Source organism: Lathyrus oleraceus, unplaced genomic scaffold, assembly GCF_024323335.1.
Source record: "Lathyrus oleraceus cultivar Zhongwan6 unplaced genomic scaffold, CAAS_Psat_ZW6_1.0 chrUn0001, whole genome shotgun sequence".
Classification (NCBI taxonomy): Eukaryota; Viridiplantae; Streptophyta; class Magnoliopsida; order Fabales; family Fabaceae; genus Lathyrus; species Lathyrus oleraceus.
In genome coordinates, this window is record NW_026112392.1 from 24,329 (window position 1) to 48,874 (window position 24,546).

The following is a 24,546-nucleotide window of genomic DNA, read 5'->3' on the forward strand; positions in this document are numbered from 1 at the left end:
CACGACGCATCAATTCCCGGACGGACTTACGTCTAAGCCAGGTCCGGTTCATGCATGCTCGTATGATTCGACTTTCACGGTGGATATCGGGTCCTCTATGAGGCTTAATCCCCAGTTCAAGCGACCGTCACCCGTATGGGACTCTAACCCACCTAGGGTATCTTTCACCGTATGGGACTCTAACCCACATAGGTGTCCACCTTTCCCCCATGTCCGCCATGGTTGGGGCTCAAACCCAATTGAGGCTCGAATCATTGGTCCCACATCCCAATGCTTACACGTTAAGCATACCAATAGAGATGTGTACCATCACAGAAAAACACACATTCTGAATACATGATCGGTTCCACAAAACATTGGTTCCACGAACCATAACAAATTCATCAATCATAGGTGACTTCATTCACCATAATACATAAATAATAATAGGGCATGTTCCATACAATGCGTCTCATTCTCAATCATGGTAACAATTCGTCCACGACCTCACATAAGCGTCGTACGAATGAATACCGTATTCTCATACATATATCACACATATTTCATAACCTAGATTATCTTACTAAGTTATTAATCATTTTATCCTCCTAGGTTTCCTCACTCTCCTTTGGTAAGGTTTTTAATCATGTTATTTCACAATCAAACATATCAACCATGTTTAACACCCATCATAAATATAATTCATTTAATTTGTAAGACACATAATATACTATAATATGATATCATAATAATAGCCTTTTCCATTATCTTACTAACGCATCCGTCCGCATCCAAAACGGAGCTATAATACTCAATTAATTCATCAATCTATCTTAATCAAAATTTAGGTTAATATTTATTCACTGCATAAGCATTCAACAACAACCTTTCTAGCCTAGTGGTAAGGCATATATAGTTTCAAGGAGGTCCTGGGTTCGAATCCCCTTGGTGACTTATTCTGTACAAACAGAAATTAAATTTTGTTTCTGTGTTAAACGGTTAACCAAAACCCATTAATTCCAATTCCCATTAATTCTCAGTAACCTCTTTCCTTAAATAACTCATCTTTTTCCTCTTTCTCTTTTCTTCTTTCTTTCTCCTTCTCTTTTCCTCTTTCTCTTCTTTTCCCTCTCTTTTTCCTCTTTCTCTTTTCTTCTTTCTTTCTCCTTCTCTTTTCCTCTTTCTTTCTCTTAACCAAAACCCATTAATTCCAATTCCCATTAATTCTCAGTAACCTCTTTCCTTAAATAACTCATCTTTTTCCTCTTTCTCTTTTCTTCTTTCTTTCTCCTTCTCTTTTCCTCTTTCTCTTCTTTTCCCTCTCTTTTTCCTCTTTCTCTTTTCTTCTTTCTTTCTCCTTCTCTTTTCCTCTTTCTTTCTCTTTCTCTTCTTTTCCCTCTCTTGTACTTATTAATATTGGTCTATCTCTTTATTAATAATTAATCCCTTCAGAGTTCACTCCTCTTTCTTTCTCTTTCTCTTCTTTTCCCTCTCTTGTACTTATTAATATTGGTCTATCTCTTTATTAATAATTAATCCCTTCAGAGTTCACTGGTTACTCTATTGGTCCCAATTGACAACATTTAGAGCATATAAGAGCTCCAATTGTTACAATTGACAAAAGATATAGTACACAGGTACTCAATTGATCTCAACTGACAATTAATTGAACATTTAGGGGAATATGGGATATTACACACGGTTTGATGACCCTTTCGATTGTTAAAACTTTGATTTTAAGATCTACCTAATCATCAAACTAAGAGTTTTTTTTTAAAATAAACACCAGTAGTAGGATATGAATAAGGATTTCCTTTGAAACACAATTTCAGATATACTTTATCAATCATAATTTTAACCAAACACTTGATTACCTATTATTAAGAATTTAAAATTAGAATATTTGCATAACTCAAATAAATTCTTTATCTTCTGTCTTTAAATCCATCCTCACTAACTATCCATGTATAATATATTTTTTGTGATTTCAAGGGAACCATATTTTTGATAAATTTAAAACATCCATTTTATTCAACATGAAAACATAAATAATTAAAAAATTTAAGTAATATTTTATAAAAAAAAGACAATGCAAATAATATATATTCCATTTTAAATTTCATTTATTCATAATAGTGTTTATAGTATTTTAAAGATTTACACAAATTTCTTACAAAAAGTAAGTTCCAGAGCTAAACTGAAGTGCACGTTTTATTATTTTTATTGAACTCATACAATAAAATTCATTGGTGAAAACAACAACATGTTGTCTTCTCAAGATGAGTATAACATTGTCCCCCTTTTCCAAATCCCTTGCCACGGCAATCCTGGTCGCACGTTGCAACACAAGGCCCTATACAAACTCCTCCGGGAGGGACCAAAATACTGGTAACCAATCCTGAATCAACCAAAATTTAAAATTAGTTTGTGTCTGACATTGCTTCATTATATTTACATTAAAAATCTCAATCTAATGTTCTTTCGAATTGAGAATTGATTAAACCATAATTGAATTGTTATTGATCTACATATCTTGTTTAAAAAGAAATCAACTTCTTAGAAGGGTTAAACAATCACATAATTTTTTAGACGAGTCTTTTTTACTTTCTTTTGAATATAAAGATGCAATATATGTTTCAATAAAAAACATTTTGTGTTAGTAAATTCTACTTTAAAATTGAAATTCAAAAATAAAAATAAAATTTCATTCTTACCCGAACTAACCATCAAAACAAGGCATAAAATACTCAAAAAACAAGATTGATTGGTGTGACATGCCATTTTGTAAGATTTCAATTTATATTTTATTTCTTTGTAACGAGTAAGACTAACATAACTTCTATTATATAGGCCTAAAAACTGTATTAGTTTTTTAATATCTCATTCGACTATTAACTTTACATAAATTTATTAATGGAATCTTAAAGTAAGAAAGATAGATTTCAATAAATAAAGTGGTCAATAAAATGAATTTGATAATATTGAAAATAATTTTCATTTTCTATTGTATTTTGAAAGGAACATAAAATGATATTATTCATCAATGACTTCATACCCATAGTCAATTTTAATGATTAAAATATAATAAATAGATTTATATTTTATTTCTTTGTAACGAGTAAGACTAACATAACTTCTATTATATAGGCCTAAAAACTGTATTAGTTTTTTAATATCTCATTTTACTATTAACTTTACATAAATTTATTAATTGAATCTTAAATTAAGAAAGATAGGTTAGATTTAAATAAATAAAGTGTTCAATAAAATGAATTTGATAATATTGAAATATAATCTTCATTTTCTATTGAATTTTGAAAGGAATATAAAATGATATTATTCATCAATGACTTAATACCTATAGTCAATTTTAATTATTAAAATATAATAAATAGATTTATAAATACTTAAAATTATGTGTAATATATGATTATAAATATGTAGTTTAGTTGAATAGATTATTATAATATTAAAATTAATAAATTTATTATAAAAAATACTACTCAATTTTAACCGAATGACAAAAAAATGGTGTCAAATTACGTAGGAGTTATTTTAGTCCTCGTCAAATTACGAGTTTGTTTAAAAATTAACTGAATAAACTTTACACGAATGTCCGAACACAACTATTTTGTTAACACTTGAACAGTTTCTATAAATTATAAAATATATTATTATTATCTTTAATTGTAACATATTGGTCATGAATTTTGCAATGTTTTATTATTTTGATTTTTATGGTGACTCGAGTACAAAGATTTTCTTAAGAATTTAACAACAAAACATTTCAACACTAAATTAATTATTTGGTCATGATTTTATCATTTTATTTACAAGTCTCACATGCTAGTGAAGAAATGTAAAGTGCTTGTACATGTAATTATCATAAAACGACTATTTATTTTCTCATCGTATGCAAGTGTTTAAAAGGTTTGAGTCTTTATCTTGTAAATCAATCTTTGTTGAAGATTCTCTTACATTATTTATACTTTTTCTAATACTTTTGTTTCTAAACATATAATTCAATTCTTGTTTCATTACTAGGGTCTCCCAAATAAACCAAATCATCAGAGACATAATTCATTTGTATTTGAAATAGTGCTTTAAGGATCGAACTAGCTTGACCGGTCAAACAGAAAATTGAAAGGATCACCAATTTGGTCTTATTGTTGGATCAGGCAAGCTATTAAAACAGTTGAAACTGACTAGAACTGACCAAAATCAGTAAATCAGCCGGTTAAATGCTATCTTTTTTTTCTTTAGCCAAAATGAGATTGCAATAATAAGTTTATATATATATATATATATATATATAACTAGATTTTTTTTAAAATTATTTGAAACAATTTTCCAACACTAGAATTAAATATATAGGAAATTGCAGTTATTTTTTTATCCAGATTATGTTCCAATTAGACTTTGTTCAAAATTTATTTGTATTTGTATTTTGTACTATTTTGTTGTGTGTGATGATTATATTTAGCATTTGAATTTAAATAATGAACTTGTGAAATTGTTATAATTTGATATTTTGTAGGTGTCATGATTTTTTAAGAGACCGAGTCACATGTTCGACCGGTTTAATAACTTTATATTTTTTGATAAAGACAGTATTATTAAAATGACTTTTCCAATTTTATTCGGTTTAGTCATGCGGTTCGACCTGTGACCCGGTGGTTCGACTAACGAACGAGTGGCTCAATACCCTCACGGTTTGATGACCCTTTCGATTGTTAAAACTTTGATTTTAAGATCTACCTAATCATCAAACTAAGAGTTTTTTTTAAAAAATAAACACCAGTAGTAGGATATGAATAAGGATTTTCTTCGAAACACAATTTCAGATATACTTTATCAATCATAACTTTAACCAAACACTTGATTACCTATTATTAAGAATTTAAAATTAGAATATTTGCATAACTCAAATAAATTCTTTATCTTGTGTCTTTAAATCCATCCTCACTAACTATCCATGTATAATATATTTTTTGTGATTTCAAGGGAACCATATTTTTGATAAATTTAAAACATCCATTTCATTCAACATGAAAACATAAATAATTAAAATATTTAAGTAATATTTTATAAAAAAAGACAATGCAAATAATATATATTCCATTTTAAATTTCATTTATTCATAATAGTGTTTATAGTATTTTAAAGATTTACACAAATTTCTTACAAAAAGTAAGTTCCAGAGCTAAACTGAAGTGCACGTTTTATTATTTTTATTGAACTCATACAATAAAATTCATTGGTGAAAACAACAACATGTTGTCTTCTCAAGATGAGTATAACATTGTCCCCCTTTTCCAAATCCCTTGCCACGGCAATCCTGGTCGCACGTTGCAACACAAGGCCCTATACAAACTCCTCCGGGAGGGACCAAAATACTGGTAACCAATCCTGAATCAACCAAAATTTAAAATTAGTTTGTGTCTGACATTGCTTCATTATATTTACATTAAAAATCTCAATCTAATGTTCTTTCGAATTGAGAATTGATTAAACCATAATTGAATTGTTATTGATCTACATATCTTGTTTAAAAAGAAATCAACTTCTTAGAAGGGTTAAACAATCACATAATTTTTTAGACGAGTCTTTTTTACTTTCTTTTGAATATAAAGATGCAACATATGTTTCAATAAAAAACATTTGGTGTTAGTAAATTCTTCTTTAAAATTGAAACTCAAAAATAAAAATAAAATTTCATTCTTACCCGAACTAACCATCAAAACAAGGCATAAAATACTCAAAAAACAAGATTGATTGGTGTGACATGCCATTTTGTAAGATTTCAATTTATATTTTGTTTCTTTGTAACGAGTAAGACTAACATAACTTCTATTATATAGGCCTAAAAACTGTATTAGTTTTTTAATATCTCATTTGACTATTAACTTTACATAAATTTATTAATGGAATCTTAAAGTAAGAAAGATAGATTTAAATAAATAAAGTGGTCAATAAAATGAATTTGATAATATTGAAAATAATTTTCATTTTCTATTGAATTTTGAAAGGAACATAAAATGATATTATTCATCAATGACTTCATACCTATAGTCAATTTTAATGATTAAAATATAATAAATAGATTTATATTTTATTTCTTTGTAACGAGTAAGACTAACATAACTTCTATTATATAGGCCTAAAAACTGTATTAGTTTTTTAATATCTCATTTGACTATTAAGTTTACATAAATTTATTAATTGAATCTTAAATTAAGAAAGATAGGTTAGATTTAAATAAATAAAGTGTTCAATAAAATGAATTTGATAATATTGAAATATAATCTTCATTTTCTATTGAATTTTGAAAGGAATATAAAATGATATTATTCATCAATGACTTAATACCTATAGTCAATTTTAATTATTAAAATATAATAAATAGATTTATAAATACTTAAAATTATGTGTAATATATGATTATAAACATGTAGTTTAATTGAATAGATTATTATAATATTAAAATTAATAAATTTATTATAAAAAATACTACTCAATTTTAACCGAATGACAAAAAAATGGTGTCAAATTACATAGGAGTTATTTTAGTCCTCGTCAAATTACGAGTTTGTTTAAAAATTAACTGAATAAACTTTACACGAATGTCCGAACACAACTATTTTGTTAACACTTGAACAGTTTCTATAAATTATAAAATATATTATTATTATCTTTAATTGTAACATATTGGTCATGAATTTTGCAATGTTTTATTATTTTGATTTTTATGCTGACTCGAGTACAAAGATTTTCTTAAGAATTTAACAACAAAACATTTCAACACTAAATTAATTATTTGGTCATGATTTTATCATTTTATTTACAAGTCTCACATGCTAGTGAAGAAATGTAAAGTGCTTGTACATGTAATTATCATAAAACGACTATTTATTTTCTCATCGTATGCAAGTGTTTAAAAGGTTTGAGTCTTTATCTTGTAAATCAATCTTTGTTGAAGATTCTCTTACATTATTTATACTTTTTCTAATACTTTTGTTTCTAAACATATAATTCAATTCTTGTTTCATTACTAGGGTCTCCCAAATAAACCAAACCATCAGAGACATAATTCATTTGTATTTGAAATAGTGCTTTAAGGATCGAACTAGCTTGACCGGTCAAACAGAAAATTGAAAGTATCACCAATTTGGTCTTATTGTTGGACAAGCAAGCTATTAAAATAGTTGAAACTGACTAGAACTGACCAAAATCAGTAAATCAGCGGGTTAAATGCTATCTTTTTTTTCTTTAGCCAAAATGAGATTGCAATAATAATTTTAAATATATATATATATATATATATAACTAGTTTTTTTTTAAAATTATTTGAAACAATTTTCCAACACTAGAATTAAATTTATAAGAAATTGCAGTTATTTTTTTATCCAGATTATGTTCCAATTAGACTTTGTTCAAAATTTATTTGTATTTGTATTTTGTACTATTTTGTTGTGTGTGATGATTGTATTTAGCATTTGAATTTAAATAATGAACTTGTGAAATTGTTATAATTTGATGTTTTGTAGGTGTCATGATTTTTTTAGAGACCGAGTCACATGTTCGACCGGTTTAATAACTTTATATTTTTTGATAAAGACAGTATTATTAAAATGACTTTTCCAATTTTATTCGGTTTAGTCATGCGGTTCGACCTGTGACCCGGTGGTTCGACTAACGAACGAGTGGCTCAATACCCTCACGGTTTGATGACCCTTTCGATTGTTAAAACTTTGATTTTAAGATCTACCTAATCATCAAACTAAGAGTTTTTTTTTAAAAATAAACACCAGTAGTAGGATATGAATAAGGATTTTCTTCGAAACACAATTTCTGATATACTTTATCAATCATAATTTTAACCAAACACTTGATTACCTATTATTAAGAATTTAAAATTAGAATATTTGCATAACTCAAATAAATTCTTTATCTTGTGTCTTTAAATCCATCCTCACTAACTATCCATGTATAATATATTTTTTGTGATTTCAAGGGAACCATATTTTTGATAAATTTAAAACATCCATTTCATTCAACATGAAAACATAAATAATTAAAATATTTAAGTAATATTTTATAAAAAAAGACAATGCAAATAATATATATTCCATTTTAAATTTCATTTATTCATAATAGTGTTTATAGTATTTTAAAGATTTACACAAATTTCTTACAAAAAGTAAGTTCCAGAGCTAAACTGAAGTGCACGTTTTATTATTTTTATTGAACTCATACAATAAAATTCATTGGTGAAAACAACAACATGTTGTCTTCTCAAGATGAGTATAACATTGTCCCCCTTTTCCAAATCCCTTGCCACGGCAATCCTGGTCGCACGTTGCAACACAAGGCCCTATACAAACTCCTCCGGGAGGGACCAAAATACTGGTAACCAATCCTGAATCAACCAAAATTTAAAATTAGTTTGTGTCTGACATTGCTTCATTATATTTACATTAAAAATCTCAATCTAATGTTCTTTCGAATTGAGAATTGATTAAACCATAATTGAATTGTTATTGATCTACATATCTTGTTTAAAAAGAAATCAACTTCTTAGAAGGGTTAAACAATCACATAATTTTTTAGACGAGTCTTTTTTACTTTCTTTTGAATATAAAGATGCAATATATGTTTCAATAAAAAACATTTGGTGTTAGTAAATTCTACTTTAAAATTGAAACTCAAAAATAAAAATAAAATTTCATTCTTACCCGAACTAACCATCAAAACAAGGCATAAAATACTCAAAAAACAAGATTGATTGGTGTGACATGCCATTTTGTAAGATTTCAATTTATATTTTATTTCTTTGTAACGAGTAAGACTAACATAACTTCTATTATATAGGCCTAAAAACTGTATTAGTTTTTTAATATCTCATTTGACTATTAACTTTACATAAATTTATTAATGGAATCTTAAAGTAAGAAAGATAGATTTAAATAAATAAAGTGGTCAATAAAATGAATTTGATAATATTGAAAATAATTTTCATTTTCTATTGAATTTTGAAAGGAACATAAAATGATATTATTCATCAATGACTTCATACCTATAGTCAATTTTAATGATTAAAATATAATAAATAGATTTATATTTTATTTCTTTGTAACGAGTAAGACTAACATAACTTCTATTATATAGGCCTAAAAACTGTATTAGTTTTTTAATATCTCATTTGACTATTAACTTTACATAAATTTATTAATTGAATCTTAAATTAAGAAAGATAGGTTAGATTTAAATAAATAAAGTGTTCAATAAAATGAATTTGATAATATTGAAATATAATCTTCATTTTCTATTGAATTTTGAAAGGAATATAAAATGATATTATTCATCAATGACTTAATACCTATAGTCAATTTTAATTATTAAAATATAATAAATAGATTTATAAATACTTAAAATTATGTGTAATATATGATTATAAACATGTAGTTTAATTGAATAGATTATTATAATATTAAAATTAATAAATTTATTATAAAAAATACTACTCAATTTTAACCGAATGACAAAAAAATGGTGTCAAATTACATAGGAGTTATTTTAGTCCTCGTCAAATTACGAGTTTGTTTAAAAATTAACTGAATAAACTTTACACGAATGTCCGAACACAACTATTTTGTTAACACTTGAACAGTTTCTATAAATTATAAAATATATTATTATTATCTTTAATTGTAACATATTGGTCATGAATTTTGCAATGTTTTATTATTTTGATTTTTATGCTGACTCGAGTACAAAGATTTTCTTAAGAATTTAACAACAAAACATTTCAACACTAAATTAATTATTTGGTCATGATTTTATCATTTTATTTACAAGTCTCACATGCTAGTGAAGAAATGTAAAGTGCTTGTACATGTAATTATCATAAAACGACTATTTATTTTCTCATCGTATGCAAGTGTTTAAAAGGTTTGAGTCTTTATCTTGTAAATCAATCTTTGTTGAAGATTCTCTTACATTATTTATACTTTTTCTAATACTTTTGTTTCTAAACATATAATTCAATTCTTGTTTCATTACTAGGGTCTCCCAAATAAACCAAATCATCAGAGACATAATTCATTTGTATTTGAAATAGTGCTTTAAGGATCGAACTAGCTTGACCGGTCAAACAGAAAATTGAAAGGATCACCAATTTGGTCTTATTGTTGGATCAGGCAAGCTATTAAAACAGTTGAAACTGACTAGAACTGACCAAAATCAGTAAATCAGCGGTTAAATGCTATCTTTTTTTTCTTTAGCCAAAATGAGATTGCAATAATATTTATATATATATATATATATATATATATATATATATATATATATATATATATATATATATATATATATATATATATATATATATATATATATATATATATAACTAGATTTTTTTTAAATTATTTGAAACAATTTTCCAACACTAGAATTAAATTTATAAGAAATTGCAGTTATTTTTTTATCCAGATTATGTTCCAATTAGACTTTGTTCAAAATTTATTTGTATTTGTATTTTGTACTATTTTGTTGTGTGTGATGATTATATTTAGCATTTGAATTTAAATAATGAACTTGTGAAATTGTTATAATTTGATGTTTTGTAGGTGTCATGATTTTTTTAGAGACCGAGTCACATGTTCGACCGGTTTAATAACTTTATATTTTTTGATAAAGACAGTATTATTAAAATGACTTTTCCAATTTTATTCGGTTTAGTCATGCGGTTCGACCTGTGACCCGGTGGTTCGACTAACGAACGAGTGGCTCAATACCCTCACGGTTTGATGACCCTTTCGATTGTTAAAACTTTGATTTTAAGATCTACCTAATCATCAAACTAAGAGTTTTTTTTAAAAATAAACACCAGTAGTAGGATATGAATAAGGATTTTCTTCGAAACACAATTTCAGATATACTTTATCAATCATAATTTTAACCAAACACTTGATTACCTATTATTAAGAATTTAAAATTAGAATATTTGCATAACTCAAATAAATTCTTTATCTTGTGTCTTTAAATCCACCCTCACTAACTATCCATGTATAATATATTTTTTGTGATTTCAAGGGAACCATATTTTTGATAAATTTAAAACATCCATTTTATTCAACATGAAAACATAAATAATTAAAATATTTAAGTAATATTTTATAAAAAAAGACAATGCAAATAATATATATTCCATTTTAAATTTCATTTATTCATAATAGTGTTTATAGTATTTTAAAGATTTACACAAATTTCTTACAAAAAGTAAGTTCCAGAGCTAAACTGAAGTGCACGTTTTATTATTTTTATTGAACTCATACAATAAAATTCATTGGTGAAAACAACAACATGTTGTCTTCTCAAGATGAGTATAACATTGTCCCCCTTTTCCAAATCCCTTGCCACGGCAATCCTGGTCGCACGTTGCAACACAAGGCCCTATACAAACTCCTCCGGGAGGGACCAAAATACTGGTAACCAATCCTGAATCAACCAAAATTTAAAATTAGTTTGTGTCTGACATTGCTTCATTATTTTACATTAAAAATCTCAATCTAATGTTCTTTCGAATTGAGAATTGATTAAACCATAATTGAATTGTTATTGATCTACATATCTTGTTTAAAAAGAAATCAACTTCTTAGAAGGGTTAAACAATCACATAATTTTTTAGACGAGTCTTTTTTACTTTCTTTTGAATATAAAGATGCAATATATGTTTCAATAAAAAACATTTGGTGTTAGTAAATTCTACTTTAAAATTGAAACTCAAAAATAAAAATAAAATTTCATTCTTACCCGAACTAACCATCAAAACAAGGCATAAAACACTCAAAAAACAAGATTGATTGGTGTGACATGCCATTTTGTAAGATTTCAATTTATATTTTGTTTCTTTGTAACGAGTAAGACTAACATAACTTCTATTATATAGGCCTAAAAACTGTATTAGTTTTTTAATATCTCATTTGACTATTAACTTTACATAAATTTATTAATGGAATCTTAAAGTAAGAAAGATAGATTTAAATAAATAAAGTGGTCAATAAAATGAATTTGATAATATTGAAAATAATTTTCATTTTCTATTGAATTTTGAAAGGAACATAAAATGATATTATTCATCAATGACTTCATACCTATAGTCAATTTTAATGATTAAAATATAATAAATAGATTTATATTTTATTTCTTTGTAACGAGTAAGACTAACATAACTTCTATTATATAGGCCTAAAAACTGTATTAGTTTTTTAATATCTCATTTGACTATTAACTTTACATAAATTTATTAATTGAATCTTAAATTAAGAAAGATAGGTTAGATTTAAATAAATAAAGTGTTCAATAAAATGAATTTGATAATATTGAAATATAATCTTCATTTTCTATTGAATTTTGAAAGGAATATAAAATGATATTATTCATCAATGACTTAATACCTATAGTCAATTTTAATTATTAAAATATAATAAATAGATTTATAAATACTTAAAATTATGTGTAATATATGATTATAAACATGTAGTTTAATTGAATAGATTATTATAATATTAAAATTAATAAATTTATTATAAAAAATACTACTCAATTTTAACCGAATGACAAAAAAATGGTGTCAAATTACATAGGAGTTATTTTAGTCCTCGTCAAATTACGAGTTTGTTTAAAAATTAACTGAATAAACTTTACACGAATGTCCGAACACAACTATTTTGTTAACACTTGAACAGTTTCTATAAATTATAAAATATATTATTATTATCTTTAATTGTAACATATTGGTCATGAATTTTGCAATGTTTTATTATTTTGATTTTTATGCTGACTCGAGTACAAAGATTTTCTTAAGAATTTAACAACAAAACATTTCAACACTAAATTAATTATTTGGTCATGATTTTATCATTTTATTTACAAGTCTCACATGCTAGTGAAGAAATGTAAAGTGCTTGTACATGTAATTATCATAAAACGACTATTTATTTTCTCATCGTATGCAAGTGTTTAAAAGGTTTGAGTCTTTATCTTGTAAATCAATCTTTGTTGAAGATTCTCTTACATTATTTATACTTTTTCTAATACTTTTGTTTCTAAACATATAATTCAATTCTTGTTTCATTACTAGGGTCTCCCAAATAAACCAAATCATCAGAGACATAATTCATTTGTATTTGAAATAGTGCTTTAAGGATCGAACTAGCTTGACCGGTCAAACAGAAAATTGAAAGTATCACCAATTTGGTCTTATTGTTGGACAAGCAAGCTATTAAAATAGTTGAAACTGACTAGAACTGACCAAAATCAGTAAATCAGCGGGTTAAATGCTATCTTTTTTTTCTTTAGCCAAAATGAGATTGCAATAATAATATATATATATATATATATATATATATATATATACTAGATTTTTTTTAAAATTATTTGAAACAATTTTCCAACACTAGAATTAAATTTATAAGAAATTGCAGTTATTTTTTTATCCAGATTATGTTCCAATTAGACTTTGTTCAAAATTTATTTGTATTTGTATTTTGTACTATTTTGTTGTGTGTGATGATTATATTTAGCATTTGAATTTAAATAATGAACTTGTGAAATTGTTATAATTTGATGTTTTGTAGGTGTCATGATTTTTTTAGAGACCGAGTCACATGTTCGACCGGTTTAATAACTTTATATTTTTTGATAAAGACAGTATTATTAAAATGACTTTTCCAATTTTATTCGGTTTAGTCATGCGGTTCGACCTGTGACCCGGTGGTTCGACTAACGAACGAGTGGCTCAATACCCTCACGGTTTGATGACCCTTTCGATTGTTAAAACTTTGATTTTAAGATCTACCTAATCATCAAACTAAGAGTTTTTTTTAAAAATAAACACCAGTAGTAGGATATGAATAAGGATTTTCTTCGAAACACAATTTCAGATATACTTTATCAATCATAATTTTAACCAAACACTTGATTACCTATTATTAAGAATTTAAAATTAGAATATTTGCATAACTCAAATAAATTCTTTATCTTGTGTCTTTAAATCCACCCTCACTAACTATCCATGTATAATATATTTTTTGTGATTTCAAGGGAACCATATTTTTGATAAATTTAAAACATCCATTTTATTCAACATGAAAACATAAATAATTAAAATATTTAAGTAATATTTTATAAAAAAAGACAATGCAAATAATATATATTCCATTTTAAATTTCATTTATTCATAATAGTGTTTATAGTATTTTAAAGATTTACACAAATTTCTTACAAAAAGTAAGTTCCAGAGCTAAACTGAAGTGCACGTTTTATTATTTTTATTGAACTCATACAATAAAATTCATTGGTGAAAACAACAACATGTTGTCTTCTCAAGATGAGTATAACATTGTCCCCCTTTTCCAAATCCCTTGCCACGGCAATCCTGGTCGCACGTTGCAACACAAGGCCCTATACAAACTCCTCCGGGAGGGACCAAAATACTGGTAACCAATCCTGAATCAACCAAAATTTAAAATTAGTTTGTGTCTGACATTGCTTCATTATTTTTACATTAAAAATCTCAATCTAATGTTCTTTCGAATTGAGAATTGATTAAACCATAATTGAATTGTTATTGATCTACATATCTTGTTTAAAAAGAAATCAACTTCTTAGAAGGGTTAAACAATCACATAATTTTTTAGACGAGTCTTTTTTACTTTCTTTTGAATATAAAGATGCAATATATGTTTCAATAAAAAACATTTGGTGTTAGTAAATTCTACTTTAAAATTGAAACTCAAAAATAAAAATAAAATTTCATTCTTACCCGAACTAACCATCAAAACAAGGCATAAAACACTCAAAAAACAAGATTGATTGGTGTGACATGCCATTTTGTAAGATTTCAATTTATATTTTATTTCTTTGTAACGAGTAAGACTAACATAACTTCTATTATATAGGCCTAAAAACTGTATTAGTTTTTTAATATCTCATTTGACTATTAACTTTACATAAATTTATTAATGGAATCTTAAAGTAAGAAAGATAGATTTAAATAAATAAAGTGGTCAATAAAATGAATTTGATAATATTGAAAATAATTTTCATTTTCTATTGAATTTTGAAAGGAACATAAAATGATATTATTCATCAATGACTTCATACCTATAGTCAATTTTAATGATTAAAATATAATAAATAGATTTATATTTTATTTCTTTGTAACGAGTAAGACTAACATAACTTCTATTATATAGGCCTAAAAACTGTATTAGTTTTTTAATATCTCATTTGACTATTAACTTTACATAAATTTATTAATTGAATCTTAAATTAAGAAAGATAGGTTAGATTTAAATAAATAAAGTGTTCAATAAAATGAATTTGATAATATTGAAATATAATCTTCATTTTCTATTGAATTTTGAAAGGAATATAAAATGATATTATTCATCAATGACTTAATACCTATAGTCAATTTTAATTATTAAAATATAATAAATAGATTTATAAATACTTAAAATTATGTGTAATATATGATTATAAACATGTAGTTTAATTGAATAGATTATTATAATATTAAAATTAATAAATTTATTATAAAAAATACTACTCAATTTTAACCGAATGACAAAAAAATGGTGTCAAATTACGTAGGAGTTATTTTAGTCCTCGTCAAATTACGAGTTTGTTTAAAAATTAACTGAATAAACTTTACACGAATGTCCGAACACAACTATTTTGTTAACACTTGAACAGTTTCTATAAATTATAAAATATATTATTATTATCTTTAATTGTAACATATTGGTCATGAATTTTGCAATGTTTTATTATTTTGATTTTTATGGTGACTCGAGTACAAAGATTTTCTTAAGAATTTAACAACAAAACATTTCAACACTAAATTAATTATTTGGTCATGATTTTATCATTTTATTTACAAGTCTCACATGCTAGTGAAGAAATGTAAAGTGCTTGTACATGTAATTATCATAAAACGACTATTTATTTTCTCATCGTATGCAAGTGTTTAAAAGGTTTGAGTCTTTATCTTGTAAATCAATCTTTGTTGAAGATTCTCTTACATTATTTATACTTTTTCTAATACTTTTGTTTCTAAACATATAATTCAATTCTTGTTTCATTACTAGGGTCTCCCAAATAAACCAAATCATCAGAGACATAATTCATTTGTATTTGAAATAGTGCTTTAAGGATCGAACTAGCTTGACCGGTCAAACAGAAAATTGAAAGGATCACCAATTTGGTCTTATTGTTGGATCAGGCAAGCTATTAAAACAGTTGAAACTGACTAGAACTGACCAAAATCAGTAAATCAGCGGGTTAAATGCTATCTTTTTTTTCTTTAGCCAAAATGAGATTGCAATAATAAGTTTATATATATATATATATATATATATATATATATATATATATATATATATATATATATATATATATATATATATATATATATATATATATATAACTAGATTTTTTTTAAATTATTTGAAACAATTTTCCAACACTAGAATTAAATATATAGAAATTGCAGTTATTTTTTTATCCAGATTATGTTCCAATTAGACTTTGTTCAAAATTTATTTGTATTTGTATTTTGTACTATTTTGTTGTGTGTGATGATTATATTTAGCATTTGAATTTAAATAATGAACTTGTGAAATTGTTATAATTTGATGTTTTGTAGGTGTCATGATTTTTTTAGAGACCGAGTCACATGTTCGACCGGTTTAATAACTTTATATTTTTTGATAAAGACAGTATTATTAAAATGACTTTTCCAATTTTATTCGGTTTAGTCATGCGGTTCGACCTGTGACCCGGTGGTTCGACTAACGAACGAGTGGCTCAATACCCTCACGGTTTGATGACCCTTTCGATTGTTAAAACTTTGATTTTAAGATCTACCTAATCATCAAACTAAGAGTTTTTTTTAAAAATAAACACCAGTAGTAGGATATGAATAAGGATTTTCTTCGAAACACAATTTCAGATATACTTTATCAATCATAATTTTAACCAAACACTTGATTACCTATTATTAAGAATTTAAAATTAGAATATTTGCATAACTCAAATAAATTCTTTATCTTGTGTCTTTAAATCCACCCTCACTAACTATCCATGTATAATATATTTTTTGTGATTTCAAGGGAACCATATTTTTGATAAATTTAAAACATCCATTTTATTCAACATGAAAACATAAATAATTAAAATATTTAAGTAATATTTTATAAAAAAAGACAATGCAAATAATATATATTCCATTTTAAATTTCATTTATTCATAATAGTGTTTATAGTATTTTAAAGATTTACACAAATTTCTTACAAAAAGTAAGTTCCAGAGCTAAACTGAAGTGCACGTTTTATTATTTTTATTGAACTCATACAATAAAATTCATTGGTGAAAACAACAACATGTTGTCTTCTCAAGATGAGTATAACATTGTCCCCCTTTTCCAAATCCCTTGCCACGGCAATCCTGGTCGCACGTTGCAACACAAGGCCCTATACAAACTCCTCCGGGAGGGACCAAAATACTGGTAACCAATCCTGAATCAACCAAAATTTAAAATTAGTTTGTGTCTGACATTGCTTCATTATTTTTACATTAAAAATCTCAATCTAATGTTCTTTCGAATTGAGAATTGATTAAACCATAATTGAATTGTTATTGATCTACATATCTTGTTTAAAAAGAAATCAACTTCTTAGAAGGGTTAAACAATCACATAATTTTTTAGACGAGTCTTTTTTACTTTCTTTTGAATATAAAGATGCAATATATGTTTCAATAAAAAACATTTGGTGTTAGTAAATTCTACTTTAAAATTGAAACTCAAAAATAAAAATAAAATTTCATTCTTACCCGAACTAACCATCAAAACAAGGCATAAAATACTCAAAAAACAAGATTGATTGGTGTGACATGCCATTTTGTAAGATTTCAATTTATATTTTGTTTCTTTGTAACGAGTAAGACTAACATAACTTCTATTATATAGGCCTAAAAACTGTATTAGTTTTTTAATATCTCATTTGACTATTAACTTTACATAAATTTATTAATGGAATCTTAAAGTAAGAAAGATAGATTTAAATAAATAAAGTGGTCAATAAAATGAATTTGATAATATTGAAAATAATTTTCATTTTCTATTGAATTTTGAAAGGAACATAAAATGATATTATTCATCAATGACTTCATACCTATAGTCAATTTTAATGATTAAAATATAATAAATAGATTTATATTTTATTTCTTTGTAACGAGTAAGACTAACATAACTTCTATTATATAGGCCTAAAAACTGTATTAGTTTTTTAATATCTCATTTGACTATTAACTTTACATAAATTTATTAATTGAATCTTAAATTAAGAAAGATAGGTTAGATTTAAATAAATAAAGTGTTCAATAAAATGAATTTGATAATATTGAAATATAATCTTCATTTTCTATTGAATTTTGAAAGGAATATAAAATGATATTATTCATCAATGACTTAATACCTATAGTCAATTTTAATTATTAAAATATAATAAATAGATTTATAAATACTTAAAATTATGTGTAATATATGATTATAAACATGTAGTTTAATTGAATAGATTATTATAATATTAAAATTAATAAATTTATTATAAAAAATACTACTCAATTTTAACCGAATGACAAAAAAATGGTGTCAAATTACATAGGAGTTATTTTAGTCCTCGTCAAATTACGAGTTTGTTTAAAAATTAACTGAATAAACTTTACACGAATGTCCGAACACAACTATTTTGTTAACACTTGAACAGTTTCTATAAATTATAAAATATATTATTATTATCTTTAATTGTAACATATTGGTCATGAATTTTGCAATGTTTTATTATTTTGATTTTTATGCTGACTCGAGTACAAAGATTTTCTTAAGAATTTAACAACAAAACATTTCAACACTAAATTAATTATTTGGTCATGATTTTATCATTTTATTTACAAGTCTCACATGCTAGTGAAGAAATGTAAAGTGCTTGTACATGTAATTATCATAAAACGACTATTTATTTTCTCATCGTATGCAAGTGTTTAAAAGGTTTGAGTCTTTATCTTGTAAATCAATCTTTGTTGAAGATTCTCTTACATTATTTATACTTTTTCTAATACTTTTGTTTCTAAACATATAATTCAATTCTTGTTTCATTACTAGGGTCTCCCAAATAAACCAAATCATCAGAGACATAATTCATTTGTATTTGAAATAGTGCTTTAAGGATCGAACTAGCTTGACCGGTCAAACAGAAAATTGAAAGGATCACCAATTTGGTCTTATTGTTGGATCAGGCAAGCTATTAAAACAGTTGAAACTGACTAGAACTGACCAAAATCAGTAAATCAGCGGGTTAAATGCTATCTTTTTTTTCTTTAGCCAAAATGAGATTGCAATAATAATTTATATATATATATATATATATATATATATATATATATATATATATATATATATATATATATATATATATATATATATATATATATATATATATAACTAGATTTTTTTAAAAATTATTTGAAACAATTTTCCAACACTAGAATTAAATATATAGGAAATTGCAGTTATTTTTTTATCCAGATTATGTTCCAATTAGACTTTGTTCAAAATTTATTTGTATTTGTATTTTGTACTATTTTGTTGTGTGTGATGATTATATTTAGCATTTGAATTTAAATAATGAACTTGTGAAATTGTTATAATTTGATATTTTGTAGGTGTCATGATTTTTTTAGAGACCGAGTCACATGTTCGACCGGTTTAATAACTTTATATTTTTTGATAAAGACAGTATTATTAAAATGACTTTTCCAATTTTATTCGGTTTAGTCATGCGGTTCGACCTGTGACCCGGTGGTTCGACTAACGAACGAGTGGCTCAATACCCTCACGGTTTGATGACCCTTTCGATTGTTAAAACTTTGATTTTAAGATCTACCTAATCATCAAACTAAGAGTTTTTTTTTAAAATAAACACCAGTAGTAGGATATGAATAAGGATTTTCTTCGAAACACAATTTCAGATATACTTTATCAATCATAATTTTAACCAAACACTTGATTACCTATTATTAAGAATTTAAAATTAGAATATTTTCATAACTCATATAAATTCTTTATCTTGTGTCTTTAAATCCACCCTCACTAACTATCCATGTATAATATATTTTTTGTGATTTCAAGGGAACCATATTTTTGATAAATTTAAAACATCCATTTCATTCAACATGAAAACATAAATAATTAAAATATTTAAGTAATATTTTATAAAAAAAGACAATGCAAATAATATATATTCCATTTTAAATTTCATTTATTCATAATAGTGTTTATAGTATTTTAAAGATTTACACAAATTTCTTACAAAAAGTAAGTTCCAGAGCTAAACTGAAGTGCACGTTTTATTATTTTTATTGAACTCATACAATAAAATTCATTGGTGAAAACAACAACATGTTGTCTTCTCAAGATGAGTATAACATTGTCCCCCTTTTCCAAATCCCTTGCCACGGCAATCCTGGTCGCACGTTGCAACACAAGGCCCTATACAAACTCCTCCGGGAGGGACCAAAATACTGGTAACCAATCCTGAACCAACCAAAATTTAAAATTAGTTTGTGTCTGACATTGCTTCATTATTTTTACATTAAAAATCTCAATCTAATGTTCTTTCGAATTGAGAATTGATTAAACCATAATTGAATTGTTATTGATCTACATATCTTGTTTAAAAAGAAATCAACTTCTTAGAAGGGTTAAACAATCACATAATTTTTTAGACGAGTCTTTTTACTTTCTTTTGAATATAAAGATGCAATATATGTTTCAATAAAAAACACTTGGTGTTAGTAAATTCTACTTTAAAATTGAAACTCAAAAATAAAAATAAAATTTCATTCTTACCCGAACTAACCATCAAAACAAGGCATAAAATACTCAAAAAACAAGATTGATTGGTGTGACATGCCATTTTGTAAGATTTCAATTTATATTTTATTTCTTTGTAACGAGTAAGACTAACATAACTTCTATTATATAGGCCTAAAAACTGTATTAGTTTTTTAATATCTCATTTGACTATTAACTTTACATAAATTTATTAATGGAATCTTAAAGTAAGAAAGATAGATTTAAATAAATAAAGTGGTCAATAAAATGAATTTGATAATATTGAAAATAATTTTCATTTTCTATTGAATTTTGAAAGGAACATAAAATGATATTATTCATCAATGACTTCATACCTATAGTCAATTTTAATGATTAAAATATAATAAATAGATTTATATTTTATTTCTTTGTAACGAGTAAGACTAACATAACTTCTATTATATAGGCCTAAAAACTGTATTAGTTTTTTAATATCTCATTTGACTATTAACTTTACATAAATTTATTAATTGAATCTTAAATTAAGAAAGATAGGTTAGATTTAAATAAATAAAGTGTTCAATAAAATGAATTTGATAATATTGAAATATAATCTTCATTTTCTATTGAATTTTGAAAGGAATATAAAATGATATTATTCATCAATGACTTAATACCTATAGTCAATTTTAATTATTAAAATATAATAAATAGATTTATAAATACTTAAAATTATGTGTAATATATGATTATAAACATGTAGTTTAATTGAATAGATTATTATAATATTAAAATTAATAAATTTATTATAAAAAATACTACTCAATTTTAACCGAATGACAAAAAAATGGTGTCAAATTACGTAGGAGTTATTTTAGTCCTCGTCAAATTACGAGTTGGTTTAAAAATTAACTGAATAAACTTTACACGAATGTCCGAACACAACTATTTTGTTAACACTTGAACAGTTTCTATAAATTATAAAATATATTATTATTATCTTTAATTGTAACATATTGGTCATGAATTTTGCAATGTTTTATTATTTTGATTTTTATGGTGACTCGAGTACAAAGATTTTCTTAAGAATTTAACAACAAAACATTTCAACACTAAATTAATTATTTGGTCATGATTTTATCATTTTATTTACAAGTCTCACATGCTAGTGAAGAAATGTAAAGTGCTTGTACATGTAATTATCATAAAACGACTATTTATTTTCTCATCGTATGCAAGTGTTTAAAAGGTTTGAGTCTTTATCTTGTAAATCAATCTTTGTTGAAGATTCTCTTACATTATTTATACTTTTTCTAATACTTTTGTTTCTAAACATATAATTCAATTCTTGTTTCATTACTAGGGTCTCCCAAATAAACCAAATCATCAGAGACATAATTCATTTGTATTTGAAATAGTGCTTTAAGGATCGAACTAGCTTGACCGGTCAAACAGAAAATTGAAAGGATCACCAATTTGGTCTTATTGTTGGATCAGGCAAGCTATTAAAATAGTTGAAACTGACTAGAACTGACCAAAATCAGTAAATCAGCGGGTTAAATGCTATCTTTTTTTCTTTAGCCAAAATGAGATTGCAATAATAAGTTTATTTATATATATATATATATATATATATATATATATATATATATATATATATATATATATATATATATATATATAACTAGATTTTTTTTTAAATTATTTGAAACAATTTTCCAACACTAGAATTAAATTTATAAGAAATTGCAGTTATTTTTTTATCCAGATTATGTTCCAATTAGACTTTGTTCAAAATTTATTTGTATTTGTATTTTGTACTATTTTGTTGTGTGTGATGATTATATTTAGCATTTGAATTTAAATAATGAACTTGTGAAATTGTTATAATTTGATGTTTTGTAGGTGTCATGATTTTTTTAGAGACCGAGTCACATGTTCGACCGGTTTAATAACTTTATATTTTTTGATAAAGACAGTATTATTAAAATGACTTTTCCAATTTTATTCGGTTTAGTCATGCGGTTCGACCTGTGACCCGGTGGTTCGACTAACGAACGAGTGGCTCAATACCCTCACGGTTTGATGACCCTTTCGATTGTTAAAACTTTGATTTTAAGATCTACCTAATCATCAAACTAAGAGTTTTTTTTTAAAATAAACACCAGTAGTAGGATATGAATAAGGATTTTCTTCGAAACACAATTTCAGATATACTTTATCAATCATAATTTTAACCAAACACTTGATTACCTATTATTAAGAATTTAAAATTAGAATATTTGCATAACTCAAATAAATTCTTTATCTTGTGTCTTTAAATCCATCCTCACTAACTATCCATGTATAATATATTTTTTGTGATTTCAAGGGAACCATATTTTTGATAAATTTAAAACATCCATTTTATTCAACATGAAAACATAAATAATTAAAATATTTAAGTAATATTTTATAAAAAAAAGACAATGCAAATAATATATATTCCATTTTAAATTTCATTTATTTATAATAGTGTTTATAGTATTTTAAAGATTTACACAAATTTCTTGCAAAAAGTAAGTTCCAGAGCTAAACTGAAGTGCACGTTTTATTATTTTTATTGCACTCATACAATAAAATTCATTGGTGAAAACAACAACATGTTGTCTTCTCAAGATGAGTATAACATTGTCCCCCTTTTCCAAATCCCTTGCCACGGCAATCCTGGTCGCACGTTGCAACACAAGGCCCTATACAAACTCCTCCGGGAGGGACCAAAATACTGGTAACCAATCCTGAATCAACCAAAATTTAAAATTAGTTTGTGCCTGACATTGCTTCATTATTTTTACATTAAAAATCTCAATCTAATGTTCTTTCGAATTGAGAATTGATTAAACCATAATTGAATTGTTATTGATCTACATATCTTGTTTAAAAAGAAATCAACTTCTTAGAAGGGTTAAACAATCACATAATTTTTTAGACGAGTCTTTTTTACTTTCTTTTGAATATAAAGATGCAATATATGTTTCAATAAAAAAACATTTGATGTTAGTAAATTCTACTTTAAAATTGAAATTCAAAAATAAAAATAAAATTTCATTCTTACCCGAACTAACCATCAAAACAAGGCATAAAATACTCAAAAAACAAGATTGACTGGTGTGACATGCCATTTTGTAAGATTTCAATTTATATTTTATTTCTTTGTAACGAGTAAGACTAACATAACTTCTATTATATAAGCCTAAAAACTGTATTAGTTTTTTAATATCTCATTTGACTATTAACTTTACATAAATTTATTAATGGAATCTTAAAGTAAGAAAGATAGATTTCAATAAATAAAGTGGTCAATAAAATGAATTTGATAATATTGAAAATAATTTTCATTTTCTATTGAATTTTGAAAGGAACATAAAATGATATTATTCATCAATGACTTCATACCTATAGTCAATTTTAATGATTAAAATATAATAAATAGATTTATATTTTATTTCTTTGTAACGAGTAAGACTAACATAACTTCTATTATATAGGCCTAAAAACTGTATTAGTTTTTTAATATCTCATTTGACTATTAACTTTACATAATATTTTAATTGAATCTTAAATTAAGAAAGATAGGTTAGATT

At 25.1% G+C, this 24,546-nt stretch overlaps 5 long non-coding RNA genes across 7 annotated transcripts; all 5 read right to left on the reverse strand.

The window, feature by feature from the left end:
* Positions 1 to 2,082: 2,082 nt before the first annotated feature.
* Positions 2,083 to 2,839, reverse strand: LOC127110517 (uncharacterized). The gene is made up of 2 exons (XR_007797318.1): positions 2,694 to 2,839; positions 2,083 to 2,377 (listed from the first exon to the last, which is right to left on the reverse strand). It is a non-coding gene; the product is annotated as an uncharacterized LOC127110517 (long non-coding RNA).
* Positions 2,840 to 5,093: 2,254 nt separating this feature from the next.
* Positions 5,094 to 5,797, reverse strand: LOC127110518 (uncharacterized). The gene is made up of 2 exons (XR_007797319.1): positions 5,705 to 5,797; positions 5,094 to 5,388 (listed from the first exon to the last, which is right to left on the reverse strand). It is a non-coding gene; the product is annotated as an uncharacterized LOC127110518 (long non-coding RNA).
* Positions 5,798 to 8,103: 2,306 nt separating this feature from the next.
* LOC127110520 (uncharacterized) lies at positions 8,104 to 8,860 on the reverse strand. Its single transcript, XR_007797321.1, has 2 exons — positions 8,715 to 8,860; positions 8,104 to 8,398 (listed from the first exon to the last, which is right to left on the reverse strand). It is a non-coding gene; the product is annotated as an uncharacterized LOC127110520 (long non-coding RNA).
* Positions 8,861 to 11,183: 2,323 nt separating this feature from the next.
* LOC127110515 (uncharacterized) lies at positions 11,184 to 18,028 on the reverse strand. Of its 3 annotated transcripts, none has more exons than XR_007797316.1 (2): positions 17,881 to 18,028; positions 11,184 to 11,478 (listed from the first exon to the last, which is right to left on the reverse strand). It is a non-coding gene; the product is annotated as an uncharacterized LOC127110515 (long non-coding RNA). The 3 variants fall into 3 exon arrangements; XR_007797315.1 differs by lacking the exon at positions 11,184 to 11,478 and adding an exon at positions 14,196 to 14,490; XR_007797314.1 differs by lacking the exon at positions 11,184 to 11,478 and adding an exon at positions 17,270 to 17,564.
* Positions 18,029 to 20,346: 2,318 nt separating this feature from the next.
* LOC127110516 (uncharacterized) lies at positions 20,347 to 21,102 on the reverse strand. The gene is made up of 2 exons (XR_007797317.1): positions 20,957 to 21,102; positions 20,347 to 20,641 (listed from the first exon to the last, which is right to left on the reverse strand). It is a non-coding gene; the product is annotated as an uncharacterized LOC127110516 (long non-coding RNA).
* Positions 21,103 to 24,546: the final 3,444 nt, after the last annotated feature.